Here is a 12,099-nt window from a genome sequence, read left to right on the forward strand (position 1 = left end):
TGGCTCTTTGGGGAGGGGCTAAAATTAAGCAGATCGTGTTATTTTAGCCCAGCCCCCTCTCCACAGACCCGCAAATCTCAGCATTTGGATGGTGGGTTCAGTATCATCCTCAACACTCCAACGTACATCCTCTGCATCTCACCCCCGGGTTTCAAAAGTAGGCAAGTACAGTATGATCTAATATCTGAAATACAGTACCTTGATTATTATTTTATTTATTGTAAAATATACTAATAATATACCATACAAAATAAATAAAGAGTGCTACTCATGTATTATCAAATATTACATCCTAAAGGCTTTCTCAGTCCAACAAAGATAGGCTTTAAACATGAATTAACGAAGCATTCGTGGACTTACACTGACTAAGCATTACATTTATTTGCAATATCAATGACTAGAAATATATCACTAGAAATGCCATATGGGAAATAAACAAGCTCAATTAATATTGTTCATTAAATATCCATAGCTTATTTTTTTAATTGGCTGCCACTAGCACAGGATTTGCCTATCACCCTGACCATAAATAATTGAATTTGGTTTTGAACCACCAATCCAAGGCACTCCTGCAAGAGCTTCTTAACACCCATGGGTGCCTAGGCACACAGTTTGGTAACCCCTGGGATAATGAGTCCACTTATTCTGTGGCAGGTTGCAAAAGAATTGAGAAGGTTGGTGTGTGTAATTATTTGCCCAATCAGCACCAATGTTTTGAGGGGCAGGTAACAATACACTAGGAATGGCCATCGACCATCGGTGATTTGAAATCATCGATGGTTCATGGCCGATGTTGAATACTTTTGCCATCGATGGGGGAGAACAAGATGGTTTCCCTCCATTGATGGAACGGCAAAACGATGTTTTTTTTTTTTTCCAAAGTGACGCTCCAACCCTGACACCCACGAAGCCCCGCCCCGTGTTTTGATTGGTCCACAAGCCAATCAATCAGACACAATGGATGACCATCAATATGTAAAAATATCGATGGTCATCCATTGCATAGTTTAGCACTATCGATGGCCAGTTGCAGAATTACCTTTGATGGCAACCAGCGATGGCAATGGCAACGATGGCCATCCCTACAATACACTCCCTATCTAATTGAGGAAAGAGCAGCGTCATTTTCTAGATTCTTTTGGGTCTAGAAGCATTCCCATTAATAATAAAACAGTGAAAGTGAATGTGCAGACCTTCTCTAGCTAGGTACAGCTTGTCCCATTGTAATTTCACAGTAATTTAAGAAAAATAATAAAAACTTTGCATTTTTAGTTCATTACATACCTGATTTGAGGACTGCAAATAGGATATTTTCATGTCCTTATTTTCTGTATATATATGAAAAATTCAAGAGTGCGGTGTTATTTATCTAAGGATTATATGACAGCGTTGGCTTTTATATTTACATTATGCAGTCAAGATAAATATCCTCTCTTTGCCATTAACCAAGTGCAAAACCTTCACGCTCTGTGCTTCAAAACTCCCCAACGTACCGGTAATAAATACTTCATATTACTAAAATGATATTCATCTCAAAGCAAAATAGGCAGAAAAGCTGGAAGTGCTTGAAAAATGTTCTGCTGGTGATGAGTCAGTTCGATGTAACGGGGAATTTTGTAAACAAGTAAAGTTCGCTATGACTTGTTGCTACAATTAACCTCTAAGCAGAGGTTTAGAAGACACATTTTATGTTCCAATATCCACTTTTATGTCTTTTTTGGTTATTTATTGCACCTTTTTCCTATATAACTGGTTTGGTCCAAAATATCTACTTTTATGTGTTATCTAAAAGCATTCAATAAACAGGTGACTCTTTCTTGTGATGATATTACTCAGTCATGAACGTAGAACGTGCATAAATATGATGGTCATTATATACAAGTGTTCTTTCAATGTGACTAGGGGTCCTTTTGCTATCACCTCATTTATAAAAAAAAAAACTGAAAATTGTACATTTTACCTATTCTGACAAGGAATCACATACACTGGGTAGAAATAAAGTCTGGTTCTTTATTTGAAGCAGGTAGACAGCATACAAGGAATCAACTTGGAAGTTCATGAGTTACAGCAGGGGAACCTCAGGCCCATGGGCCATATGCTGCCCCCGTAGCCAGTCTGAGTGGCCCGCCCACCCGTCCGGCGACTTTGCCGGGAGTCAAGTACAGGGGAATTCTTGCTAGAGGTCGGTAGTTCTCACGAGATTCCTCTTGATCAACAGCAGCCGGAGACTGTCAGTCCTATTCAGCAGCAGCCGACGTAGCGTGGGACGGCCACAGCAGGACAATTTGTAAGAATTTTTTTTACATACTGTATGGCCCCCAAAGGATTTTTCCCCCATATAAACGGCCCTTGGCACAAAAAAGGTTCCCCACTCCTGAGTTACAGCATGGAAGGTTTCCAGCAGGCAACTCATAGGCTTCACAATAGGGGTACAATAGGGTTATGTAGAAATTAAGCATTGGGTGCCTTTTATTGGAAAAGGCATAAACCGGTAGTCCAGAAGCCCACGTGAACTAAGCCTAAAAGTGTTAAACGATTGAAATTGCTGGTTCTTATTTTAGTGGCTGGTGTTGATGAGTAGTCAGCTTGGCCATATAGACTAAGGTTGGCTTTATTTGCATAAGCTTTTATTACCAACATGCAGAGTCCCTGGGGGATGCCTTGGTATTTACTGGAACTACCTGGTGGCACGCTCCTTGGAGCATCTCCCGTCCTCCCACATTTGTGGCCTCTTGTAGATAGCACTAGTGCTAACCTAGCTTAATTAAGGTGTTCCTCAGTTCTGCTGAACTGTAATCTGAATATAGAGTACATGATGTGACTATTGCTCTTAGCAGGACTACCCTTCTCATGAATATCTCTATAGGTGTCGCCCCTGAATAATGGTACTTTGAGACTCTTATGCTGGTAGTACTTGGTCCTAACACTGAACTTTAGTGTAGATATTGTGACTCTCATTCCCTTACATACCTGAGATAAACTACATGTTTCATCTCAGCAGATCAAACTTGTGGAAGCGGGCTGAGCCGCAGTGGCCACATTAGTCTCTTATTCATATTAGACACAATTGAAGTTGTTTTTTCTGTGTTCCTCAACATACTCAATTCCAGCATTTCAACAGTTAAATGATGTAATGAATGGCAGCAATGATGGACCTTCCTTATATGTATAAACAGCTTACTTTCTGTATTTTATACATAAGAAACCTGGCAGAACATTTTGGGGAACCTGGACAAATCAAGTCCAGACCTGGTTCCTCTACCATATATGGATTTGAAAACCAGGCAAAATTTAATTTTCTCTAAACTCTTGGATCGCATTTAACCAATCAAACGGGAGGTGTAGACAATCCATATAAGATAAAAAAGACAAAATTGTAGACAATATGGGCACGATGTAAAATCACCGGCATCCCTGTAAGCCCTCACCAGGTTAGGTGCCACGCAGTCCCCACCTCTGTCTCCAAATCACCAACGCGTTTCGTTACATATGCTATCTTTTTCAAGGCATGAGGAGAGAGTGTCCAATAACCAGTATATATATATATATACACACACACCGCCCATTCAGGGGAGAAAGAATGAGTTTAATAGCAGACATGGATTTTCTTATCTTGTTATCCTATTTCACAGTTCCCTTTCAAAAAGTGCTGAATGGGCCTGTCACAAACTAAACAGTGGTCACAGATCAAGTGTGTGACCAACTAGTTCAATGAGTCGCCCCACTCACAATGCATAATCCCTTTTTTATGTTTGCCCAAGCACTAATTAACTAATTCAGGGATGGTAAACCTTTGGCCCTTCAGCTGTTGTTGAACTACACATTCCAGCATGCCCTGCTACAGTTTTGCTACTTGGCCATGATAAAACTGTTGCAGGGCATGGTGGGATGCGTAGTTCAGCAACAGCTGGAGGGCCAGAGGATCCCGATCCCTGAACTAACTCAACAAGAAACCAATTACCCCCATGTCCTCTATCTGTGCAGGACAGTGTAATGTGAACAGGTCAGGCAACAGAGGGGGTCAAAGGGGGCACACGCACCTAACCCCTACCTTGCAAGGGGCCCCAAGGTTCCGAGGGGCTCAGGGGTACAGTACAGTGTCTAGCTAAGATTTATAAAGGTGCTGGGAAGCCCTCAGCCTGCCTGTATTCCTCAAAGAGAACTTACTGTACTTGGGCCCCCTTCAATAACCACCCTGTGACTGGTCACCTGTCCGGCTACTCAAACTAATGAGTTTAGTAACATCACGTGGCCCACTGAACACAATGCTGCACCCTCCCATCTGACCTTCTCTGTTCTGTCCCTGCAAAAAGTCTATTTGCCTACATGCCTCCTAACTTGTGAAATATTGAATTTGGGACCCTGGCATGCCAGGGTCTGAATTAGCATGGGATAAACATAAGGACATCCTTACAAGGAAATAAGGATCAAATAGGGTTTGAGGTAACAATATGGTTAAAAAAGGGGCAGATTAGATGGGCCAAGTGGTTCTTATCTGCCGTTACATTCTATGTTTCACTATGCATTGTAAATGTAGTACCGTAGCACAGGTGCTATTATGGCGCACTCAGCTCAGCAGAAGTACAGCAGAATTTTATTTCATTGCATAGTGAATATGAATTATCTGTATTTTGTAGTAATATTAATAAAAAAAACACATTCAATATGCAATGTATTAAAAATCTGCTGCTCAAGGGGTGTGGGGATAGGTGGCGGGGCAAGATTGCTGTTAGTAGGTTTCAACGTGAAATGTGTAATTCTGTGGGCAGCATGAGACTGCAGACACCTTTAGTGTCATTATGGCATCACTAAGCCGCTGGTAAAATTTTAATAAGTATATTTGCTGTTTTTCTGTTGAAATATGTCTCATCACATAAAGCCAGAGAGATTTGTGTGAGCTGACCCTGGACTCACTTCTTTTACCAATGATTTATTGAAAATAATCCTATGAAGACCTTTTCTTCACACACTCTTCTCACAACTGGGAAGCATGAAGCAGTACCAGACTCTAACTAAATAAGTTCTACACATTAATGGATTTTCCATGCTGGAAAACATGCTGCGGCCTTACAGCACTAGGGCCCTCATTCTGATTAGATGCGCATGTGCAGTCGCTTAGAGAAAGCGGAAGCGGAAAATTGATTATTCGCCAGCCTGTTCGCACACAGCAATGAGGACGGGGGGCATGGGGTGCCGGAGAGGGGTAGCACCCAGCGTTTTATGGGCATCCCTATGAAAATGCTGGCCATTGCCATGCTAATGTGGCCGTGACTCGGGTGTGAGGGCTGATGTCAAATGCCCACCCTCTTCCCATACAAAGGATCCCCCTGGCTTGCGAATGGATGTTCATGTAAAACATCTATTCGCAAGCCTTGCAAATGAATCCCGCTTTCGAATGGGTGACGCCGGCTAACCATTCGCAAGGCGGGGTTAGGGTGACTCGCAAGGATGCAAATTCGCATCCCAACGAGTCAACCTGAATAAGGTTTAAAAAGATTTATCATATGGATTATTATCTATAGATCTATTAAAATAACTTAGAATGTTTCTGTTCAGTAGTTTAGTATAGTATTTTTAATTTTTTTTTAAATTATTATAATTTTTTATTTATCATCATTATTTGTCACTGTTAAGCATCATGCAAATTTTTCACTGTTTTAATTGCATATATTTGGATATGCATCAGATGTCTATTAGCACTATGCTGAATGGCTCTTATTGTATGCACTTTTTCACTTTATTGATGCGCCAATGTACACTTGACTGTTTACTGTATTATTGTCCCATAGTAACTACACACAGCCGTCACATGGCATCGCCAGACTCCCATGATTGGTCCGCGTCAGTTGTCGCATTGTGATGACGTCACAGGGATCGAGTAACACCGGAGAAGCCGGGGGGAAACATTTGAATGGCATCTCCCATGTCCCTGACAGCGGGCAGACTCGTGAGTCGGATGGCAGCCATAGAAGGCCACAGGTGAGATAATTATATGTGGGATGTGTCTTGTGAGGGGTGGGGCTTTTCCAGTGGGTATATCTTGGATGTTATACACTTTGTTACTGATCCCTGAGGACGGGCTTTGGCTCAAAACATGTAGTATGACCAGTCTGCACCGTTGAATTGAAAGAAATCCGTGAGCGCCTCCTCCTTTGCTTCATATTTTATGGTACTTGTTTAGTTTCACGGCGGCAGCATGGCCGGCTGCTACTTCCGGGCTCGGCGCTCGGAAAACTATATAAAGTAAAGTTCATGCCAACGTGAATTGGTTCATACCCCCACTATCCACGTTGGCATGGAGTTGATTTTAGATAGCATGGTGAGCATAGTGAGCCACCGAGCCCATAGCGTGGGCGAGCGAATCGAGCCCCGCAAGGGGACACAGACACTGCTGCGACAAAGACGCTGCCGCCGTGAAACTAAACAAGTACCTATTATATATATATATATATATATATATATATATATATATATATATATATATATATATATATATATATATATATATATACACACACAGTTCCGGCAGGCACTCAAAGGGTCTTAACAGCATACAATAATAACTGACACGGAGGTCAAAATTGATAAAGCAACGTTTTGAGCTCTTTATTAGCTCGTCCTCAGGCTCAAACATACAAACACAAACATCTTACCTATATCACCTTCCTCCACCATGCTCTGGGATGCTGCAGCTGCCGCTCGTCCGCCCGGCGTCCCTTGCCGATGACGTTGTCACCCGCCAGACATTCACCAGCGCAGTCTGCCGTGCAACCCCTAACAAAACATATAAAAGTGCACAATACATGAATAAAATATACAAGCAATAAGTTACACAGATCAATTGCATTCAAAGACAAAAAACGGAGACAGGTCACCTCAACACACGGACCCAGCCTGCATATAAACATATGTCAAAAACACAGCATAAGCCTTCTATAATGTAATAAGAAATAAACTGGAGCAAATAATCATAACCAGATGTCATCTATCTATGTGATATAATATATATATATATTATATGTATACTTATACAAGGAAAAGGAAAATAGCGCAAACAATGAGCATAAAAATAAAACTTCTTTTACTGTAAAATCAAGCTCACATACATGTAAGTTTACACACATGAAATCTGGGACCGCAGTAGACAGGAGACCGGGACTCGTCACCACCGTCAATGCGTCTAGGCAGACCAGGAACGTTCTGCACAATGATGTTGGAAGGAGACCACTCTCAACGCGTTTCGTCATTCAAAGACTTCGTCAGGAGGTGTGGTCATCTGAAGCAGTCGTGTGCCCGCCGGTACAGCTGTAGGTAGTTTGATTTAATCCTTCTCAATATGCCTGTGGCTAATTCACTAACAACAAACTATCTAATACTTTAGCTACACTGTTTAAAAGTTTATCATAGAATACATATTGGATCATTCATGATTCCATTATCAAATACAAGATAATAATTACATACAATACAATAAAATATATAATAATACAATTTATTTAAAGCTGATAATGTTATATAATCAAATATAGTTATTAAAAACTTTATAGAAACACATATATCTAGCTCAAATTTATAGGTCAATCATATAACCTAAATATTCAGATATAAAAATCCATCTTCATTATATCCAATATGTATATATATATATAAAAAATCTCGTCGATCGCATCGCATGCAACCAAATCGCATGCAATGCACGCGGTTTTTACATTTGAACCAATGTAAAATGGTCCCTGAGACCCGATTTTACATTGGCCCCAATATTAAATGCCCCCAGACCCCAATTTTCATTGTATCCCCACCCTGATGGGTCAAATGCCCCCCATTGTTAACGCCACCCCACGATGAACGCCAACCCAAAGCGTGGCGAGCGAAGCGTGGCGAGCGAAGCGAGCGCACGAGGGGCGGCGGTACGCTTCCTCTAACCTTTTCATACCCCCACTATCCACGTATGGCGAGCGCAGCGAGCCCGAAGCATGGTGAGCGCAGCGAGCCCGAAGTGTGGCGAGGGCAGCGAGACCGAAGCGTGGCGAGTGCAGCGTGCCCCGCGAGGGGACGTGCATTACTTCACAGGTATTACGTGTCCCCTCGCAGGGCTCGCCACGCTTCGGGCTCGGTGGCGCGCTGTGCTCGCCACACTATATAAAATCAACTCCACGCCGACGTGGATAGTGGGGGTATGAAAAGGTCGGAGGACACGTACCGCCACCCCTCACGGGCTCGCTGCGCTCGCCACGCTTCGGGTTGGCGTTCATCGTGGGGTGGCATTAACAATAGGGGGACATTTCACATACAAATGAGGGTGGGTATACAATCAAAAATCGGGTCCATTGGGCCATTTAACATTGTTCCCTATGTAAAATCGGGCCCATCGCATCGGTCGCATTGTATGCCATTATAATGGCATACAATGGACCCGATTTTACCATTGAATACAATGCATTCAATGTTAAATCACGTCGGTCGCATCGCATACCTTAAGTTAAGGCATGCGATGGATGCGATTTTTTAATTGTCGGGAAAAAGTCTAAAAATAGCCCAAAAATCGCGTCGGTAGCGTCCATCGCATACCTTAACTTAAGGTATGCGATGACCCACGACGGGCGCCACGCTAGGAAACAAGTACCCAGGTGTCTCCTAATGCAGGAAAGCTATGATGTCACAACCCTCGTTCATTCCCATAGGCGCCAATGTGAAATTTGTGTGGATCCAATAAGTCTCACGTCTACTCAGTTTGTTTAAAATATTGCCTCCACGCTCAGTTAATGAGACTTGTTCAAGGGCTTTGAAAGAAAACTGTTTTAAATCGCCATTGTCAAATGAAAGAAAATGCCTTGACACACTATGGGCCTTATTCTGGTTGATGCATAATTTTTAGCCATCTGCGCATGCGTGGGCAACGCTATGCGCATGTGCCACGCACGGTCTCCGTACTCGTTCTTACTAATACCGTACAGAAATGTGCACCGCATTCACTCGGGAGATATGGGCGTATTATGGGCATCATTCGGAAGTACACAGGGGCGTAGTTTCAAAGTGGGCTAAACTGGGCGTAAACATGGGCGTACACGAGGGAGTGCACTAATTATGGTAGGCGTGCATTCGGACAGAACACCGACTGCAAACGAACCAAAAGGCAAGAAATATGCGGTGTCCATAAGCAAGTATTTCTTTGCGGACACCACTCGGTCATGCGCTAGGCATTAGGATCGCCCAATTAGTACGGCCGCACCTGAACCAATGTCACCTGAACACAATACAATCCACTACTCATTACTCATTACTCGTTAATTACACTCTTTTCATTGCTTCAATTGGAAACCTTGCAGCTTAAATGGACCATTACAAAACACACAAATCTATGCTGAAAGCACGGCTGCATTTTTTACACACATTTACACTGCAAGCAATGGACAGAACTTGCTATCACTAATATAAATATACATGTCACTTTTACATTCACCAATAACACCACATATTTGGGGATCAAAATAAATATTTATTACACTTAGGGCAAACATAAAATTTTAAGAGCATGTTCTTTGGCACATGCCAAAAATTAAAGTTACCATAACAGGAATTGTAAAAAATAAAACTTTATTTATTTAATTGATTCCAATTCCAAACAAACACTTTTTCATGAGGTTGGCTAATTGCATAAGTGGGTCATGTGACCGATTTCTGAGTTCAGATAATAGTGGTGAGTTTTGCGATAATACACCGCATCAATGCGTACAGACAGGTTCCCGTCCGTTCTGACGCGGTAAGACCGTGCAGATGCTGTAAGACCGTGCAGAATATGTGTGTGTCCACCGCACACGCAAGGTTTGGATGTCGTCCGTAAACACGCCCTGTTCTTAAAGTGTAAGTCCGTCCGAATGCGGAGGACCGGTGGGCGTTCCTTCGTACCATGTCCGCACAGCGTGGTGTGCGGTCCGCTCCGAAAGAATTCTGAACGGACTGCACCAACAAGAATAACCTCCAATGTGTGTTAACTTTATTATGTATATTACGCGTGTGTTCAAGGATGCGCAGTTTTAATTGGCGCTTAGTCTTGCCAATACAAGAGAGCATATAAATAACATGTGTGCGTAACAGGTAATTTTACTGCGGATATTATACATGATTTTATGTTTTTATTATCCCGATACTTAAATTTGTCTTTATCCACAAATTGGCACATTTTACATTTTGAACATGGGAAGAATGGGAAGCGGTCATCTATTATTATGAACTTAGGTCTACAGTCATTAGGTCGAACCCACTAGGTCGACTGGCAGGAAGGTCGACCTGACTTAAGGTCGACATGGGCCAAGGTCGACATGACTTAAGGTCGAATTTGCATAAAGGTCGACATGAGGAAGGTCGACTGGTCATAAGGTCGACATGGGTTTTTCACTGTTTTTTGAGCCGACATGTGCCGACAGGCGGTATTTCATGCCCTACCATCCACTAGGGCGTGGTGGGAGAATAAAATAGTGTGCCGAGCGCAGCGAGGCACCGCGCCCGAAGCATTGCGAGCGCAGCGAGGCACATTCGGATAAAAAAACAGTGAAAAACCCATGTCGACCTTATGAACAGTCGACCTTCCTCATGTCGACCTTTATGCAAATTCGACCTTAAGTCATGTCGACCTTGGCCCATGTCGACCTTAAGTCAGGTCGACCTTCCTGCCAGTCGACCTAGTGGGGTCGACCTAATGACTGTAGACCTAAATTCATTCTGACAGATGTACCGCTTCCGGGAAGAATCCCTTAGTTGAATTTAACCAATTAGCCCTCTCTATTTGTTGTAGATGACTTGGGCCCTTATTCTGATTGACGCGTACTTTACCGCATACTTTCGGATCGCGTCTTTACGGCGTCTGCGCATGCGTGGAGAACGCAACGCGCATGTGCCACGCCTTGACTCCGTACCTGTTCGGGCAAATCCCGTACAAAACTGGTCACCGCAATCATTCGGGAAATATGGGCGTATTATGGGCGTCATGCGGAATGACACATGGGCGTAGTTTCAAAGTGGGCAAAACGGGGCGGAAACATGGGCGGACACGGGGGAGTACACTGATGTTGGGGGGCGTGCATTCGGATACCACTCCGAATGCACGCGAACAAAAAGGGAAGAAATGTGCGGTGTCCAAAAGGCCACTATTGCTTTGCGGACACCACTCGTTCCTGCGGGAGGCGAACGGACCGCCTAATGACTACAAGCATTAACACCTGAACCCAATAAAATCGACTCCTTTACTCATTACTCACTAATAGGACGCTTGTCAGTGCTTTAATTGAAAACATTGCTGCTTCAAGGAAACCTTACTAATCACCCACATATGCTGTACTTCGGACACACTTTAAACCTGCTAACAATGGACATGACTGAATATTAATACTAGCAATACACATGTGTATGCGACATGTACTAATTAAACCACACAATTGTTGTAAAGTAAAGAAATTTATTTATATACATTTCACAGTCAATGCCACTGTGATGCAATGACAAAAAAATGAAGATACCAAAAAATACAAACCATGGCAGGAATGTCCCAAAATAAATTATAATACTAAACAAATATAATTGCACACAGATGGACTCCAGCACCTCCTATGTGCCACTGCACATGCAGCCAGTGGGAAATGAGGAGGCTGCTGGCCCTTCTACAGCAGGGCAACCTGCACCTGACCATTCTACAGCAGGGCAACCTACACCTGGCCCTTCTGCAGCAGGCCAACCTGCAGCTGGCTCATATGCACCATCAGCAGAATCATTTTGAACACAACCGGGGACTTAGCAACATCACATCAAGTGCAGCTGACAGTAATGGCAGGCAAAAGAGGGCAACAGGGGAACCAAAAAGGGCATTTGAAGCAAGGGCTCATCTGGTTACCCTCAGCACGTGATTGGACACAAGAAGCTGACACACACAGTACAATGGAAGATTTGGGATGAGATAACGGTGGAGATTAATGCAGCCACAAGTTCATTTTCGACCACGTTTGGCCTTGGTAGGCTCCTTGGCCTGTGCAGCAGCTCTTCGGGCACGGCCAGATGCTGGGGCAGGTGGAGCAGATGCTGGTGAGGGGTTGGCTGGTCTACCCC

Source organism: Crinia signifera, chromosome 9, assembly GCF_055691185.1.
Source record: "Crinia signifera chromosome 9, ASM5569118v1, whole genome shotgun sequence".
NCBI lineage: Eukaryota > Metazoa > Chordata > Amphibia > Anura > Myobatrachidae > Crinia > Crinia signifera.